The following is a 6,809-nucleotide window of genomic DNA, read 5'->3' on the forward strand; positions in this document are numbered from 1 at the left end:
GACCAGGAGTCTGGGGGAGATGGCCCTCAGAGAGGCTGCAGTCGGGGGTGAGGTGTGGGCTCTGGGTGGGTGTGGGTGGTGTCTGGGTGGAGGCCACGCTGAGTGTGCTGGAGATGCCTTCATAAGTGTTACATTTGTGGGTGGTGTGAGGGGCTGAAATTCATGCGGGGAAGCCCTAGCCCCCAGGACCTCAGAATGTGTCTGTACTTGGAGGAGGTGGAGTCTTTAAAGAAGTTGTTTAGGTAAAAGGAGGTCATGAAGCTGGGCCCTAGTCCAACGGGACTGGTTTCCTTATACGAAGTGGGGCTCAGGACCCAGACACACACTGAAGGAAGACCGTGTGAGGGCTCAGGGAGGAGGCGGCGTCTGTAAGCGGAGGAGAGAGGCCTCCGAAGGAACCAGCTGTGCTGGCGCCTTGATCTTGGCCTTTCAGCCTCCAGAACTGGGCAGATACACTTCTTCTATTTACCCCGGTCTGGGCTCCTCAGTTATGGCAGCCTGAGCAGACGAACACAGATGGCGTATGGGGGAGAGGGTCATTTATTGGCCTAGAAGCAGTGCTGGGGTTTAAAGAGAAGGCCAATCACACCCATCTTTGCAGCGAATCATGGGTGTGTGTGTGTGTGTGTGCTCAGTCGTGTCCAACTCTTTGCAACACCATGGACTACAGCCCGCCAGGCTCTTCTGTCCATGGGATTCTCCAGGCAAGAATACTGGAGTGGGTTGCCATTTCCTCCTCCAGGGGATCGCCCCAACCCAGGAAGCAAACCCATGTCTTCTGCACTGGGAGGCAGATTCTTGACCACTGAGCCACCAGAGAAGCCCCCGTGATTAGGCAGAATTCTTAGTAAAAGCCACTTGTCAATATGTATAGAAAATTGTAGAAGTACTCATATTTGTTGACTCAGTAAGATTCTGATTATAACTGTATGGCTCAGTCTCGGACCAAGTCTAACCCACGATACTGAATTTCCCCACTAGAGGTGGGTATTTGAGATGAAGCCACAGCGGGCATTGAGGAGAAGCTATTGGTTGTAGAAACAGCGAGGTGTTAAGGCAAGTAGAAATGGATAATCTAGAAAATGTTCCTTGCCATATGGCAAGAACTGTGGGCTTTGCTTTTCTTTGATGTAGAATGAAACAAGCAAAAAAACCCCAGAAGACCAATTGTCAGTTAAGTATTAGTGTACCCAGAGCTAAGACCAAATTATTCCCTATCATATTTTATAATATTTTACCAACTCGCTTTTGCGTGTCTCAAGATTGTTTTTCTTTTAAAATACTCTAGTAAGCATTTAGCTAACACTTAAAATTAAATCACATTAATAATTTATATTCAGTATAATATATTACAGGGCTTCAGTTACATTGTAATCTTTTGACCAAAGTGCTTTACCGTGCTCGACTTCTGGATGAATGCCTGGTGACCTGGCGTTTGCATTATTGCTTTTATTATGTTAACACTCATAACCTGGGTTTTATGGTACAGCAGTTTCGAAGAACAGTGGAGCCTATAGTGAGCACAATAATGATATGGAAACCTTTCCCAATTTAGGAATAGGACTGAATATAAAATATAAATCCTGACTTTCTGAACCACCACGATCGGTTTGTGTCTGTGTGGCTCTGATAAGGCTTGTGGCATGTGTTTGCTTTTAGATTTTATTTGATGGGCAAGTGGGAATGCTTTGAGACTAAGTGGTTGTGGATAAAGCTCTGAGCTGCAGATGTCACACACCTGCCAGCCTTGAGTGGCCCTTTCTTTCTCGAGCGGCTGTGATGTCCCTTTGCCTTCTTCTAGCGTGACTCCTCTTTCCGGCATGCTCTCGAGCCATGAGTCATTTCGGCAGGGCGTCCCTCTCAGTATCTACTCCAGAAGCCAGCTGTGTGTTCGAGGAAGGGGGACGGTGCTTTGAAAGTTGCAAAGGGTTGCTATGTGGGGGAGATCTCGGCCACCCTGCGGAGAGGACCCGAGCTGAGGCTGACCCTGCACTCATGGCCACGGCACGTGCTCCTTCTCAGCCCCTGCTGGCTCGCCTTCTGAAAGCTGCAGTGTGAGCCTCCCCACGAGCCCGCCTCCCTCCTCTGCGAGACCCTGGCGACACGTGGGTCAGTGAGCCACGTTCCCCTCAGTGGGACGACTCCGTCTGGGACCCGTGTCAGTTACCGTCTGCTGGGTCCTGCGTCTGCTGTTCCTACATCACGAAAACTGGCTTCTCCGTGCCCAGCAGATCCCGCCACCCGCAGTGGCCCCCTCGGGGGCATGGTCCTGCTGGACATGTGGACAGACGTGAACTTGCACGGGAGTCAAAACACCCGCCTGCAGCTGCCGGCTCGGGTGTTTCCTTTCCCGCTTCTTTCAGTCACCTGTAGCTTTTCTTAAATCCGAGCGTGGGTTCCCTTCCTCGGCTCCTTGGCTTCCATGGCTCACCATTGCTCCAAGGGGCATATCACCCATTTTATTTTTAGCATGGTACCCCCTTCCCTTTCCAGCTGGCTTCCCTCCAACTGCCTGCATACTTGCTGTTCTCTAGATCATGATGCTTGGGGCCTGCTCCGCACCTAACCTCTACGCTTGGTCCCTAAGTTTCCTCCTTCGCCTGCCCCTCCTCTTTGCACTGCTTCTGTGGATTTCTATTCATTCTTTGAGGTCCAGTTAAAAACCTAGACTGTGGCAGCATCTCTGACCACCTCACAAAGCCAGGTTTTTGTGCTTAATGCGGTGTATTCCAACCTGCCATACCACTTACCGTGTATGACAGTGATTGATGTCTTTGCTGGCCTTTTCCATTGACTTATTGGTCTAATTAATTCATTTAACCTACTTTTTAACACCTGGCATTTGATAGATGCTTAAATAAAAGTCTGTTGAATATAAATGGATAGCTCAACTTCCCTATTTCCTCCAGTTGACCATGAACTTCTCAGAAGCACCATTCTGTTCTTCTGTTTCCCCACGGAACTCAGCTCAGCGCCTGTCACATAGTAGATGCTAAGTAGATGTTGAAAGTGTAACATGTATTAAAAAGAAGGCTGAATAAATCAAAATGCAAATTGCTTGGTAATATTTCAGGTTAGGAGTAAGGTGGGAGAAATACGGTTAACGCTGCCCATTTTTGGGATGAAGGAGCTGTAGAACACAGAGGGTATATTGTGAGGACAGCTCTTTTTATTTTATTTAATACGTGTATTTATGGTTGTGCTGGGTCTTATTGCTGTGTGGGCTTTTCTCTAGTTGCAGAGACCGGGAGCTGCTCTTAGTGTGGAGTCTGGGCTTCTAATTGCAGTGGCTTCTCTTTGTCGTCTGAGTGTGGACTCAGTAGTCGGGGCACATGGGCTTAGTTGCTCCACGGCATGTGGGGTTTTCCCGGACCAGGGATCGAAGCTGTGTCTCCTGCATTAGCAGGCAGACTCTTTACCACTGAGCCACCAGGGAAGCGCGGGCACAGCTCTTTGATGTTTATTACTGCTTTGCTTCTTTGGACACTTCTGGAAGTCCCAGCTGAAGTGATGCCGAAGAACTGGGTTCACATCACAGCATTCCCTGCTGACCCTTCTTCCAGAAGTCTTAGGACCTGGAATAGCGAAGGACTCTCGCCAGCTGAGCACATCGCTGTGTAAAGAACCCCCAGCACCTCTCGCAGCCCCTCCCCCTAGAAGGTCAGTGGCTCTCTGGGATCCACAGCTCCTCTGGAAATCAAAGTGGGCTCCGGGTTCAGTCCAGCTTTCCCATCAAGCAATAGGTTTTTACGTGACCAGCGTTGAAGCTTCATTTAAAAGCATCATATTTCTGTGGATTTTTTTTTTCTTTTTCACGTTTAGAATCAGGGTCGTTCACTCACTCAGTGACACTGAACAGACTTTCTGCCCCTGTGTGTCAGACGTTCTGCGAGGCACTGGCATCCAGTGACGGGTAAGGTGAACCGAGCCCTGTCTCGGGGGCTCCCAGGCCAGTGGCGGGGCTGGCAGACCCCACACTTGACCACCGCACACGAGGATTGCACACAGTGGAGGGGTGCAAAGTGCTCAGGGCCCCAGCGTGGGGGCGGGGGCTGGGCTGGAGGGGCTTGGCCACCAGGGCCCTTTGTCCAGACGGGATGACTCAGAGCCTCCAGGCCCCAGAGACAGGAGGAAGCCAGGAGGAGCGGGGGGAGGAAACGCTTCAGAGAAGAGGAAATAAGCACAATGTCCTCTCCTCTGCCCACGTGCGCTCAGGTAGCTTTCTGTTCCATTGTTCTCGGGTCATTCTGCTCCCCTTCCCCGAAGAGTTTAACCCTGTCTCCAGTTTCTGTGCATGCACACACACACACAGACGCACATACACACTGACACACACCAGACACACACAGACCCCCCCACATACAAACACAAACACAGCCACACATACACAGACCCCCACCCACAGACACACAGAAAGAGAAACACACACACAGACCCTCAGACACAGACACAAACAGAATACACACAAACGGAGACCCACCCACACACACTCACAAGCACAGACCTCCCCAACACACACACACACACACACACACACACACTCACATGCACAGACCTCCCCAACACACACACACACGCACACACACACTCACATGCACAGACCTCCCCAACACACACACACACACACACACACACACACTCACATGCACAGACCTCCCCAACACACACACACACACACACACACGCAACTCCCACGGTGGTCTCTGCTCCAGCTCTCAGAATGGCTGATTCTGTCTCAGCCGCTGCTTCTGGGGCAGCCGCCCTGCACCCCAGCGAGAGAGGGTATGTTCTTATTGGAGCAGCAGAAAATTAATGAACGGAGGCGACACAACATGGATTTCAAGCAACAGAAGGGAGAGAGCTAAACTGCTTTGTCCTGGCAGCTACACACCCGGGCGCTCTGTCAGTGATCACCTGCAGAACCGTCCACCTTGACTGGTGGTGGCATTCTGTCTGGGGACTGCTGAAGCAGGTATAAAAAGTGAAACTATCATAAAAGTTAAAATGGCAACTGTCGATTTGCTTTATTTTACAGGTTTCACAGCTCAGGCAGACGAGGAGTTAACTTGCAGCAGAGTGAGGCAGCAGCGGAGCAAAAGTCACGGTGCTATTTCTTGGAACGATTTCTGCTCAACCAGTTATGTTTCTCAAGCTCTCTGAACGCGTGCCAGGCGCTGTCTGCAGGGGCCGCGGCGGCCGCAAGGCCGGCACTGGGCGTTCTCGTCTCCGGGCGCTGTGCTGAGCAGTTGTTACAGTTATCTCTTTAATTGGTCTCCTATTTGTCTTTATTTTAAGCAGTGGCTTCTGGTAGGAAGTGCACTGCACTAGGAGTCAGAGTATCTGGGGTCTCATCTTAGCAGGGCACGGTGGACTGTCGCCTTCGGGAGGGATTTGATTCTTTACTCTCTCGAGAGGAGAAGCAATTAAACATCTCAGAGCTCTCTCAAGGTCCTTCCTGATTCCGAGAGCCTCTGTGCTAGACCCAGGTTGGCAAACCGCGGCCCACAGGCGCGTCACTTTGGCCCACACCTGGGTGTCTACGAGCCGAGAGCGGCTTTTACGTTTTTAATGCTGGAGTCAAAAGAAGAAGCCTGTTTTGTGACCTGCGACAGTGACGGGCCTTCCAGCGTCCATCAGTAAAGTCTCATGGGAACATGCACACACCCATTCACGTGCATGGTGCCCGCAGCCGCCGCCTTGGCACGGCGGGGGCAGAGCTGAGGGGCTGCAGCTGAGACAGACCATGTGCCCACAAAACCCGACACGCCTGCTACCTGGCCCTCTGCAGATGGTTTGCTGTGGCCCCACCTGTTTGCCACAGCACAACATGTAATCTGCTTCTTGCGTTTAGGAAAGCGATGCTGTCTCGCGAGTTACTGCAAGGACTCCCTGGTGGTCCAGTGGTTAAGACTCGGCGATTTCACTGAAGGAAGCATGAATTCGATCCCTGGTTGGGGAACTAAGATCCCACATGCTGTACAGCAACTGTCCAAAAAAAAAAAAAAAAAAAATGGAGCTATAAGGATTAAAAGAGATGATGGGTGAAAAGGCATTTTGAGGAAGTCAAAAACATACGCAAATATTCACGATTCCATTAGTATTGATAAAGAGGACTTCCCTGATGGCTCAGTGGTAAAGAATCCACCTGCCGGTATAGGGGATGTGGGTTTGATCCCTGGGTTGGGAAGATTCCCTGGAGAAGGAAATGGCAACCCACTCCAGTATTCCTGCCTGGGAAATCCCCTGGACAGAGGAGCCTGGTGGGCTACAGTCCAGGGGGTCACAAAGAGTCAGACATGACTGAATGGCTGTGCACACAGCAATGCTGATAAAGGACATCAAGTGCATAAAAACCCAGCTCAGAGGGTGGCTGGATGGAAAAGGGACAGACCCTGATTGACAGTTTGTACAAAGACAATTCTAGTTCCAATCAGCATGGCTGAACGAGGTTTGAACAGGTTTGTAGATGTATAAGGTTACGTGTGAATCTGGTAGGGAAAATAAGAACTCGATCGATAGGCTGGTGTAATTCTAGGTGAGCTCTTATGCCTCAATTATTTAAGCTACTGTTGCAATTCTGTTTTTTAAAGTCAATTTATTTGGGATTGAAAGATAATTGCTTTATGATATTGTGTTGGTTTCCGCCATACATCAACATGAATCAGCCGGAGGTATACGTATATCCCCTTCTTCTCGAACCTCCCTCCCACCTCCCACCCCATTATAATTCTGTTTTAAAATAAATAAGAGGGTAAGTACCCACCCAACTTCATTTCAGTGTTTTAAATTATTTTGTTTATTTATTTGGC

The 6,809-nt window shown here is 50.0% G+C and overlaps 1 long non-coding RNA gene across 1 annotated transcript; it reads left to right on the forward strand.

The window, feature by feature from the left end:
• The first annotated feature begins 1,862 nt into the window (after positions 1 to 1,862).
• On the forward strand, positions 1,863 to 5,451 carry LOC147347806 (uncharacterized). The gene is made up of 3 exons (XR_015152807.1): positions 1,863 to 3,660; positions 3,823 to 3,913; positions 5,036 to 5,451. It is a non-coding gene; the product is annotated as an uncharacterized LOC147347806 (long non-coding RNA).
• The last annotated feature ends 1,358 nt before the right edge of the window (positions 5,452 to 6,809 follow it).

The sequence above is a fragment of the Bos grunniens genome, chromosome 23 (genome assembly GCF_055505025.1).
Source record: "Bos grunniens cultivar Pamir isolate PY7600 chromosome 23, Bosgru_T2T1.0, whole genome shotgun sequence".
In the NCBI taxonomy this organism is placed as follows: Eukaryota; Metazoa; Chordata; class Mammalia; order Artiodactyla; family Bovidae; genus Bos; species Bos grunniens.